The following is a 12,596-nucleotide window of genomic DNA, read 5'->3' as shown; positions in this document are numbered from 1 at the left end:
GACGATAGTGAGGCATCAGTGCTGTTTAACATGCTGTTAAAAGTAGACAGATCAAATCTTTCCGTTAGCTAGTAACAACCACAACTGTGGTTTTATAATAAGAATGATCGTGGCAGTCCACAAGCAAAATGATCCATGTGTGGCACATGTCAGAAATGCCCTCTGGTATTTAAGAATGAGATAGATTACACTGGGGGAGAAGCCTGTTAATAATGTTTTATTCAAAGTGATGCTGTACAAAATTATTCGAAAGGAGTACACCAGCTGATATTTTTATCGAGGAAAGGATGAGCTGAACCACCACGAACTGATAAAAAATAGGACTATGGAATGTATGGCATATGTTTGAATTAGGAAGATATTTATATCTTTGGGCTTTACAGCTTCAGTGGAATAGAAAGGGTCATTCTGTGGTGATAGATGGATATGTGGTAAATTGCACAAGATCTGAGAAAATGAGGATTGCATTTATCATATCTAAGGGGAATGTCAAAGTGTGTGTCTGCCTATAACCCTATCAGTGGTAAAATGATTACAATATGCCTTTGGGAGATACCAATCAATATGACTCTTGTAAAGCTCAACAACGGCTGATGACAATTCAGCTGATGAGTTCTGTGGATGGCTTAGAGAGCTATGAGAAAAAAAAAAAGCTGAAGAAAAATATCATCTTTATCCAAGACCTGTGTGGAAAAAGTTTGAAATAAGTCTCATAAAAATGAAATGGGACATAATGTTCTAGGTTTGAAAAATTAGCTAAAGATGTTCAGCTGAATTCTGTTCACCTGGTCATTATAGACAGCACCTGCACTCAATATCATAGTTGAGAGCATAACAAAGAACCAGAATGACTTCTGGTGATCTTGAAGATGGAGAGTGTAATGAACTTTCCAGAGTGCAGTTTGTTGGTAAAGCCATTAGCTGTTAGCCTCCTTTAAAAAAAAAAAAAGTAATAAACCCTATGACTTCTGAGCAGAATGAATCAATGGCAATGTCACAGATGTAAAAAGAATATCCAAAACAAACTCTGAAACAAAATGTAAGTGAACAGGACCATTTTAAAAAGTCAGCAGGCCGAAATGTATTTTGCATGGGGTTGGTTTGTGGTGGGTTGTTCGTTGCTGGTTTTTTTTTGTTGTTGTTGTTGGTTTTTTTTGGTTTTTTTTGTTTGTTTAGTAAAAGACTGTGAAACCTGAATCAGTTTTTCTGTGGATAAGAGAGGGGGATTTATGAGAGGGTAACCCAAATGCATACTGATAAAAAAATGGATATACAATTTATACATGCACACTTATAGTCTCTCTAGAAATTGTCAGCATTAGTGAAGATGTACACACCTGCAATCTACATTCCTATTTCCTAAATCTGAAGTTCCTAGCTAATACATGTGCAGCTTTGTCCTGTGACTTGACCCATTTTTGTTGGAGTGGGCATCTTGGTCCTTATGTAGCCATATCTTTCTAGTCTAAATAATTTGAAGAATCATTACCATTTAGGTGCAATTGTGAAATTAAAAGAAGGAAGAAGGTAGAATTCCTGGCCCCCCCCCCCCCCCCCCCCCCCCAGTGGAGCAGTAGTGAGGTGCAGACAAGAGGTAATTCTCCCTCACTGGATTTTTTTCTTCTTCCAGGAAAACTGAAGGAAAGACTCATAAGAATTTGGTTTTGGACAAATTTGTGTTTCTTATTGTCCTAAAATAAGATTAAAATTGTACATAGTGTTACTAGAGTGATGTATAGATTCCTAGTACTAAAGATCAGAAGAGATCATTGAAGCGTTTAGTTTGATATCTGTCAGGAATGTAAATTTCACTCATTTCCCTTGATGGAGGCAAATAACTTGTGTTAGGCTCAAGTGTATGTGCTGGAAAGCTGGTCTTCATGTGAAGAAACTGAGAGTGGGATGAGCATCCACTTCCTTTGGTAATTAGTTCTACTTGTTTGTTAATCATCTTCCAGATTAAATTTTCGTTTGTACAAATTGATCTTTTGGCTGTGTTGAGTTGTCTCGCTGACAAATGCGCGGGGCAGTTCCCCTCTTCAGAGGAAATTAGTACTGGCCAAAATCGTTTTAGCCTTGGCTCCCCTCTCTGTGTACATGACTGCTGGATGACTTTAGTGTTAACGACTAAACTATGGTGTCATTAAAGCAGCACAGAGAAGCAACAGCTTACCAGTACAGACTTTTTTCATACAGTAGTAGTTGAACAAAGTAAACATGATTATTAATATATAAGCCAAACATTCTCTTTTTGCTAATAGGCAGGTCATTACTTTCATATATGTATTTATTATCCCTTTATAGCCTTGAAGTACAGAAAGAAGATACTCTAAAGGTAAGTGTATTTATTACATTGCGTTCACAAACATTGCCTTACACCTTTTGTTGTTACATTCACAGATCTAAGTGCAGAGATTAAAGATGAAGCTGACAGGACAACTTCTTTAGCCACCTGGCTTCCCTGTCATACAGAAATGCTGAGTGATAGAGGGAAAAAGTAAAGAAAGTTGATGTGCTGAGGGTCGCCAGATCCTAGAGAATGACTGCTGATTTCTGCTTTGTTCACAGAGGTGGAGTTATTCTGGTGTAGTTATGTTTGCAAAGATTAATGCTAGTGTATTTAAAAATAAACACACTGGTACTGCTTCTGGTCCCCAGCTGAATAATGCCAGGTGGGGAAAAAAAAGAAAATTAAAACTGTGTTTTTAATGGCTCTTCTGAATTTGCATGAGGCTTGCTTACGTAGTAGCATGCATCAAGCATTTCTACAGAAACCAGGAGATTAAGATACATAATACTGCATAGCTGTGGATTTTTCACTGTGTATTAAGTGGATAAATACCTAAAATTTAGGTAGCAGAGCATAATAGTTGTCTGTGTATAACATCTCACAGCAACATTAGTCTTTCCTTTGAAGATAATTCAGCATTCTATACTTAATCATAAATGTGTAACTTCATTGTTCTTTGATTAATAGTTAAAGTAGAAATAGTTTTTTGCTAAAAAGAGATTGGATAATACATCAGGCACCCTGACAGCGACCCATTTTCATCAATAAGCTTTTTTGGTCAGATTCAAATATCCCAGAATCTCATATTTGTTTTCAACAACTTCTTCTTTTCATTTTGAGATTTTCTGTTGTCAGTTTCAGAAAGTTGACCTGTGATAATTAAAGCAGCCTGCAACATAAAAGGAAGATTTAGAGATTCAAGATAGTCACATTATGCAGTGAAATTTAAATTGATATGAATTTGTGGTGTCATAAATTGTGAATCACTATGATCAACTGTTTAGACACTTGCTAAACAAGAGATTTGTGTAATATAGAAGAAATGAATGTATGCTATGCTGTGGTGTAAGTTTGATTCCCGCCCCCGACCATGTTTGCATTTTATGACACGGTAAATTCATATTTACTATTTATATGCACAGTTAAGTTGTTTATAGGTAGATGAAACAAAAGAGATTGGAGCAAATGTTTTCAGTGAATAAAAGTATTTTCAAAGGAAAACTTTTAAGAGAAGCAAGAAAGTGTACTTATATGTGGCAGCAGCCATTCGTAGGTTTACAGCTGTTTGTACCTGCTTAATCTTCTCCTGTTTAACTATAGTTATCATGGTACCTGCACTGTTGTATGCCATAGGTGACCTGTGAACCAAATATCCTTATTATATTTATATTTAATGTAGATACTTTTGGCTTCCATTTCTTACATCCCCCCACCCCCATCCCCCCAGTTTGATCTTTCTCTCCTGTTCTTTCTCTCCTGTTCTTTCTCTCCTGTTCTTTCTCTCCTGTTCTTTCTCTCCTGTTCTTTCTCTCCTGTTCTTTCTCTCCTGTTCTTTCTCTCCTGTTCTTTCTCTCCTGTTCTTTCTCTCCTGTTCTTTCTCTCCTGTTCTTTCTCTCCTGTTCTTTCTCTCCTGTTCTTTCTCTCCTGTTCTTTCTCTCCTGTTCTTTCTCTCCTGTTCTTTATTTGGGTACAGAGTGAAAATGTATGATAGATTCCTTTCAGTGTCTACATCCTTTAGGTGGCACATCTGCATAGCTGCTGTCAGATGTTATTACCTGCATTAATTGTCAGACTTGCTTTTCCTTGGAGGGATACTGGCAAGAGGAAAAATCTTCACTGAAGAGGAGATGATTAATTCTGCCTTAGTATGAGCAAATTTCTTAGATGTTATAGTCCATGCAGATAGAAGCTTTTCACACCTTTGTTGTGAACTGGTAAATATGAGCTAGCTCCATCCTTAAGCTGCTGTCTCACCCCTTTAGCACTGAACTGAGCTCAAGCTATTATGATTTGCCCCTTAGCATAAGCTACTGATATGGGTTTGATGTCAAATCAAGAGAATCATGCAGCTTTGCATTGAAAAGGCAGCGTAGATATGCCTTTAGTATGTTAGTAGGATGTTAAGCAAATAGACTGGGTGGGCAGAAAATGGTGGTGAAGAATCTCAATGGTAGAACCTTGTACTTGGCAGCAATGGAATTGTATGTGTTGATCTCTGTGTCTCAGTGAGAGCCCGATTGCTCTGCTTTTGAGCTCTGAGCAGGCCTGGTGAACTGGATCAATTTGTCTTTTTGTGAGAACATGTGGCTTGAATTCCCTGTTCTCTGAGCATGCTGGTACTTGAACTGTGATTAGTTTGGCTCCAGATACAGAAAACAGGAGCTCTGAAGGCAACTTTGAGAAGAAAGGAATACAAATGTCTTCCCTTCTGCATTTCTGTGTTCAGTTTGGTATTGGAGGAGTTGTTAAGAGCTACAACAGCTCTCCTTCCTGTTGGAGGCCAGTGGTCATTTTTTTTTATATGAAGTGTATGTTTGTGTGTATGTGTGAATCGGTAGTCTCAAATAACAATTAGAGACACTGCAAAATCAGAAATATTTTTGGACAACCAGAACTATGAAAAATGTGTATATCTGAGCCAAGAAAGGAATTGATCATGTAGGTAGAATGGAAAGAGTAGACTTGACAGCACGTAACCATCAACCAGTCATCATTCTGAATTCTGGAAGAGAATTGGTATCCTGAGACAGGCCTAGAAATGTCAGGAACATATTCTGTTGTGTAAATGTCGATGCCATGGAAATTGCTGAAGATACAAGCAAAGATAGCTGCTCAGTCCAACCTTTTCAACCTAAAAATAACACATTTAAGTTTGAATAGACTACTGAAATACCAGCAAAGTAAGAATGTAATGTTGCATAACAGGTACCATTGTACTGCAGTGCAAATTACAGATGACTCTATTTCTTTGAGTCGTTGAAGGATTAATGTCCAGCTGCTCTTCTCAGACCATTCAAAAAAGAAGGAAAAATTCTTCAAAGGAATCTCTGTGACTAGACTCTTAGTGAAAATGAGTGATGTGAGCGGGTTTGTTTTGTGGAGTATTGACCCACCTCCAGTAGGAGGGGAAAAAAAGTCTGCCTTTGGCTTGGAAAATTAAAATAAATAGTTGTAGCCTAGCTAGAAAGGACTGAGGGAATTAAAGGGGAGGGAGAACAATACTATGTCAAAATGGTGTTGGGTGTTTGAGATACTGGCTATCTGGAAACTAATAATCCTGACTACTGATTTATCAGATTCTCTAACAGGAGGAAGCACAAGAGACAACATTAGTTAGGGTTACAGGACACCAAACTGTATTCGAATATAGGATGTTGACGTACCTAGAATGTATGAGAGGTGGGACTTGCTATCGTGTCACTGAGAATGAATTGGATGTACTGCCGGTTTTAAAATAGTCTCAGATTTTCCAATAGTTAGAGGAAATAACCAGGGAAGGACAAAAAAGGATGGAGGAAGAGTGATTAAACTAGAAAATGGAACAATAAAATCTTAATCACTGGCACGTCACTACCTGGAAATAATGGTGATGCTTATTAGGTGGAAAGATGGAAGTGTTCAGGAAAAGCAATCCATTTGCAAAGCAGCAGACTGTGTATTCACATTGTTTTACTTCTTGCACTGCAGTTGATCTAAATTTGATCAAGTGTCTTTCTCATTGAGAGGCAGTAAAAGTTTCCCCACTAATTGTTCCTAATACATTTCTTTTAATTTATTGTGGACTTCAGAGTTAGAAACACTAATAGTTGCTCAAATTCCACAAATGAATGGGAGCAATCCTACCCTAAACAAAATAGTAGCGTCCAGTTCCTAGAGGAAGAAGTGAGTTCTCTGAATGCATTTGTATTTCAGTAGATTAATTTAGAAATAGCTTACGTAGTGAAAGCAGTGAAGACCTGTTCTCCAAAATACCTCCTTCATATGTCAGATTTCTAAGACAATTTTCTGTAGTAGTTTGCTTGTGAGATGATTGATTTTAATATTTTTCTGGGACAGTTGTTTATGGAAGGCATCACTGGGTTACATATATACTTTGAAAATATAATTGCATTGAACAGCATAGTTATGTTGTTTTTTTGGTTGTTTGGTTTGTTTGTTTGTTTGTTTTAATAAATGATCTGAATTTGGAAGTAGCTGACTTCGGAAACCTGACTCTGTCCTGTAGAAAGCAGCATGGTAGAATTGGAATGTATGGTTAATATGTCCTTTTTAAAGAGAGAATATTTATAGTAATAGAATACCAATTATATTATTGATGCACCAGAAGAACTGAAACGCGATTGCTTGAATTAAGGTGACATTGTGTGCGAGTGTGATTGAATTTAGGTTCCCTCTTACCAAACACAATTGGTAAGCCCTTAGAATCTCCAAATAAATACTTGTGCTTTAAGGTCAGTCCAGACCTCATGGATTGCTTTTGCTTTCCTTGATAAAAGCAGATGCAAGCATGCCAAATTGCTTTGCTCCAGCTTAACCCTAGCACTATTTGAATTCATAAATGCTACAAAAGGAAAGCTTATAAACGCATACAACAGTGAAGTGGAAAAATGTCATGCCTACCTAATCTATTTCCTGGGAAGGGGAGAAAAATCTTTTTAATCTTTTACTGAGACTTGAGGAATAAAGTATGAGGACTAGGTGTTATGCTTATAATCAAGAATTGTCTTTCATATTTTCAGTGGATATAAACCCAACGTTTTCTGTTGTCTTTCTGATACGTTGTCTCTGAAATGAGATAGTAAAGGAACTTTTTTTACTGTATTGAATTAGAGTAGTATGCTGTATCTAAATTCTTTTTCATTTTTTTGTGCTTGTTTATATAATAGCTATTAAACAGCTGTTTTTCTGAAGCTCTTGGTTTAAGGATAAAGTGTTCAAATGGTAGCACACCATTTAGTAGATGAAACAAAGCAATGCTGCATAAAGGTTTTATATGGTAACTAGTCTACAGCAGTATTAGAAATGGCATCAATGGGAGCTTTGCTATGAACTGATAACAAGTACATAGATTTAAATAACTTGGACAGGAAGAAAATGCTCCTAAAATAGAGCGCTTGAGGGGAAAGTAGGTTTTCACCCTGTAAACAGGGTCTTTTGAAAGCTGGGGGACGGAAAAAAAAAAAAGAGAGGGAGGGGAAAAAAGGAATTCATGCCATGTTTCCATCATCAAGTTTTTGTTATGGCTTTGTGGCTCAAAACAAACTATATTTGCAACAGCCACTTTGTCAGAGCTCCGCAGTACAGTAAGTTAAATCATTACATGATTTTAAGAACACTTGTCCATTTGCAGTGGGTGGTTTTTTTGGACGTCAGTAAGATGAATTGTTGAGAAAGGAAGTAAAAGTGAAGTAGTAGTGGGTAAAGTGCAATGCATGTGTTGATACTGCATCTTTTTGTATGCATAAGTTGAATAGCTGAATGGAGTAGATTTTCGCATTACTACTTTCTATAATGGTTTTCTTATATCATGTTGTCTTAAAGACTTCATACACAGCCAGGGTGATATCGCAGTCACATGGTAATTTTTAATTCCTAGTTCACAGTTGAGGACTGGTGAGTTCTGAGTTGCTTCCTCAGTTTTAGATAGTATGGAAAAATATTATTGACGCATCAGTCAAGAAGTGCCATGCTTTTGTCAAGGACAATAGTAATGTTATGAATGTTGTTCCGTTGCTGAAGAGGAGAAGGATTTTTACCAAGAATGGAATATAGCTATATGTAGTGTTTTCACAAATATTTCCTTTATATTTTGCATATACTATAGGGATTTTAAATAAGTAGTGTGAATCCAAAAAAAAAAAAGTGTTTCTACAAGAGTCAATGGTTTTTTGTCCCCTTATATGGAAGAGTTCTTTCTTTTTTTCTGAATGTTGGTACAGAAACAGCACTTGGAAGGATTTTCTGGTTTCTTAACTAATCATCTTTGCCAGTGTATTTACTGTATGAGCTTAACAGGCATAGTCCTTCAAACTTCTGAAGGTTAATGCATTTTACACCTTGAAATTTGGGCTGCATACCACATTGATTGTTAACCTTAAAGTTTTTCAACATACTAACTGCCAAATTTATGTTAGAATTTGAGTGTGGATGGAGAATGAGATAGCAGCAGTGGCAATCTGTTTTCCAGGTGACTGCATCATATGTTCTTAAAATTCTCTATATCATGATAGGACTAAATTACAATAGTAGTAGGTTGGTGGTTGGTTTTTTTTTTTTTTTATATGCCTTAAACTTGTCCACTAATGAAACCTACGTTGTCAAGGCTTCATCCAATGGGAACTGCTCTATGCTTTTTAATATTAGGTAAAAGGTAACGCTTTTTACTATTACTAAAAGGTAACTATCACACTTCTGTGCGATAGCAGCAAGGCTGAAAGATGTTATTAGGAAATCACTTATTTAAAGGTACTCAAACTCAGTTGCAGAGAATTGAATCACCAGGAAGATTTAGCAAAGAGCTTTGAATACTTAGCAGGAAAACTTGACACATTCAAGCCCCTCCGCTTTTCCTGTACCCTCAGGGTAAAGACAAAGCTAACGTTTGAAACCGTTCAGCTGTCTTTTGAGCAGAGGCAGATCCAAAGCTGGACTCAAAAGCCTAGGCATGGCAGGGCCATCATTTGTCATTAAGTATGAGAAAATAAACTTTTCTTTTTAGGATGGTCTTACTTCCTTCATCTATGCTTTAAGAAAAAATTAAAAAATATCAAACAATATAAACAAAAAAACTCTATCCTGGGCTGTATAGTATCTGGCATGTATTTATTGTTTTATTTAAAATATTTCTGAAGGAAAAGTCACTGAAATACATCATCACCCTGGCAAGGGAATTTTGTTAGGAACAGAAACAGGGATAGTACCTTTCACTGCAGATGTTAGGCACCCTCTAAACTAATTCAATTAGGAAGACTGTCAAAAGGTTAATGCAAATCAATTTTCAAAAAAGACATTCTTTATCGAGCACTTCTGAAATTGCAGTTTTGAACTCTTAGTAGAAATTAAATAAAGATTCTAATTTTCTTTCATACTGTATACTGTCAACGTAAAAAGGTGGCTTAATTCAATGAGAGTTCCAATTTATATCTAGAAGTTGTAATTTTCCTTACTGCTTTGCAGCTTAGGCATTACTCCTGCTTGTCCATACTAGATGTGTATAATGACATTTTTGTATGATGATAAAGTTTAATATCTAAATAATCATGCTACTGCAAATGCAGTATTGTATGTTACAGTATTTCAGATTTAAGAATAGAAATTGATAACAATTTAAATCAAATATTGCAACTTTGATTAGTGTCTCAAACTATTGTCTTCCATCTTCATTTTCAAATCAAAAGAGAGTTTCTTGGAATCTCTGCTAATCTTCTCAATGGAATGAGATGAGCAAAGAAGGTAGAAACTAAACCATTTGTTCGTTCTGCTCCCCTGGAAGACTGTGTCTGGTAGGTCCTCAGGGCCAGGAGAGACACCTATCTCAGGTAAGCTGAGCAGAGTGGTTTCAGTGAGGCCGAGTGTTCAGCACTGGCTTCATTGTAGAGAAACTCAAAACTTGGATTCAGCACTACATGGCTAGGATGGCTTTTTGCCATGTCCTTGTTATGAAATGTCATAGTCTTTTTTTGCCTTTCAAATGTTGTTACTAATGGTTAGAACTAAGAAGCTGCGAAGTAGCAGCTAAGTAGCTAATTGATTCTTCTTTTTCCCCGGTGTCGGTGTTCTGTACTCTGCATGAGGGAGCATAAATGCTTACCGTAACTCACATGTACAATTTAAAATATAAGTAAACCTGTTAACTTGCAGGTAGGTAAACCTGCTTATTTTTATTATCATAAAAATGAGATCTTGAGTTAAATAGTGGCAATCTGAACCTATTAATATGATTTATGCTATTTAAGTCAGTATTTTAGAAACATTTATTTTATTATTTTTCTCTAGGTAATGCAAATCGCTGCTGCTGCTGCTTTTTAAATAGTTTTACAAACTAGATTTCTTCCAGGAAAATCTTTGCTGACTTCCAAGCCTGGACAACATTGAAAGGTCCTAAAAAGGACTTGCCCTTTTCTTATGTATTTAAAGGCTAATTATGAGAATAAAAGATTAGTGGTGAATACACTATTCTAAATTGATTGGAGAGTATTATAATGCATTTTTTGTCTCTCCTAACTTAAACTCTTAATTTTTTTCATTTTTGCCTACCTGACAAAAGCTAATTTAATTAAGCAAACCAGATTGCACTTTGTAAGTGTATAGAAGTTTGATCCTATTTAATATAAGTATTACTCCCTGGGTATCTCTCAGCTTCCTCTTGTAGGATTGATAGATGCTTAAATGGAAGAGACTCTACCTGTAGTGGGAGGCACTGACACCAATTCAGTTGGCCAGATTGTTGGTCCCTTCTAATGTTACTGCACAAATTGCCGTGCAAAAGGTAAGCAGCATGGCCCGTCTGCCTTTGTTGAAAGCTGTTTCTTCTGATCTGTCATGTCATGATATCTTGTTTGAACAGTTTTCTTGAATAATCTTATGTTCAAGCCAAACTTTCAAAGCAGTTTTCCATTGCAGAGTGATCTTATAGGCGGTGATTGACTGTGGATGAGTAGCAAAGGGCCTATTCACTATAACATCGAAGGGTCTATCTATTGCTACTAAAACATGTTAGATTAAGTTGCAGATGTGCAGGTATCATATGTTGGCAAGAGTGTTCTGGCATAAATTCCTTTCTTCAATCACCAGACAACGAAACTAACAAACTTGATTTGTCCCATATAAGTGAATTAAAGAAACAGATTTATTAATGGAGATCTTGCTGAAGGATTTCACTCATTCGTTTCCTCAGAAGTTCTGTCTTTCCTTTATCCAAAACTGTGAAGATTAACGTTATGTTTCCCTCTTCCCACAAATACACATTGTACCTTAAAGTAATTTTAAAAAAGTGAGGGAAGGAAAAAGATGCTTTTGACACTATTGTTCTAGGGGAAAAAGTGTTGGGAGAGCAAATCTGCTCTCCAAAGGAGAACATCTGGGGAAGAAGTATTAGCAATTTCAAAGAGAACTTTTGGAACAAATACATGTGTAGGTAGCCCTTTTTGCTTGGTAGGGGTCAGTGTGAGTGAAAACTGAAAAAAGGATAATGAGCTATGGAAACTCTATCCACTGGAACATTCATACTGCAGAATATACCATGTTATGAACTGAAGTTCTCAGAGCAAATTGCCATGTGGGTATGAGGTGTTTACTTTTTAGAACTGCATTCTAATAAAAGTTTTTTTAGGTTTTATAGAATAAGTACGATGTACTTGGGGTGTGAAAATGAGATGTTGGTTTGCCTGAGGATGCAACAATTCAGAGCAGTCTTGAAGGTTTTTTTCATGACAATGGCAGTGGTGTTTAGTGTTTTGGTGGGCACAAACAGGTAGAAGGAGCAGAGGCAGATAAAGTTGTTATCTTCAGCATTGAGATGAACTAGAGTTAATGTATTACTGTACATCAAAAACTTTTTTGAGAATATTTTCAGAAGGTATTTTGATGAGTTCAGGGAGGAGTTGGTGTATCATTAAATAAGTTGGCAACTTCTGTAACCAGCTTTTTGGTATTATAGCTCAAGGGAAAGTCAATAAACTTTGATTCCCAGCATTAATGTAATTATTTTGATTTTTTTTTTTTTTCTTTTCTGACTCCTTCTGCAGAAGGCTGCAGTAATATAATATCAGATGGCCAAAAGCAATTCAGAAAGTCAGTGTCCCATAGGATGACGTACAAATGTAGGAAGACTGGGGGTGGAATAAATCATTTCCTCTGATCTTGTTAGGGATGAAATTATTATAGAGAAGCAAATGTAATTTGCTGAATATTCTGGGAGGAAGAGAAGTATGAAGCTCCTTTGATTACCAAAGGTACTCTTTTTAAAGTGTTTTTCTCTTCCTCTCACCTACAGTATTTTCCTTACACAGTATACAAAGGTGTTCTCATTGCCACTTGTTTTGATAGTTGTAATATACTACTTTAGGTCAGCTGGTACTCCTGTATTTTGGTTGATTTGGGATAATCAGACATTAATCTTCATCTTCCCCTGACCTTGGCCTAGTGAGAAATTACTTCAAATGTTTCAGTAAGAAAACTTACGTTGTCTTTCTGATTATTTCATTATTCTGATATTAAAGTATTCAATTTCATTCTCCCATGAGAGAATACGGAAGATGGGTGAGATGGGTGAATCGTAATAATATAAATGCCCTGTTGAACAGTA

General features: G+C 36.4%; 1 protein-coding gene across 5 annotated transcripts in view; it reads left to right on the top strand.

The window, feature by feature from the left end:
- FHIT (fragile histidine triad diadenosine triphosphatase) overlaps positions 1–12,596 on the top strand; it is a 616,103-nt gene that overhangs the window by 20,169 nt on the left and 583,338 nt on the right. Inside the window, exon 1 of one of the 5 annotated variants that reach the window (XM_087744938.1) lies at positions 2,317–2,335. The exons of the other annotated variants lie outside the window; for them this stretch is intronic. The gene's annotated coding sequence lies outside the window, so the exon portion shown is untranslated. Of the gene's footprint in view, positions 1–2,316; positions 2,336–12,596 lie in introns of those variants that run through there. 5 annotated transcript variants of the gene reach the window in all.

This window comes from Nipponia nippon, unplaced genomic scaffold, assembly GCF_047370975.1.
Source record: "Nipponia nippon isolate SJK-2023a ecotype South Korea unplaced genomic scaffold, ASM4737097v1 scaffold_9, whole genome shotgun sequence".
NCBI lineage: Eukaryota > Metazoa > Chordata > Aves > Pelecaniformes > Threskiornithidae > Nipponia > Nipponia nippon.
This window is presented reverse-complemented; position numbering and strand designations above follow the sequence as displayed.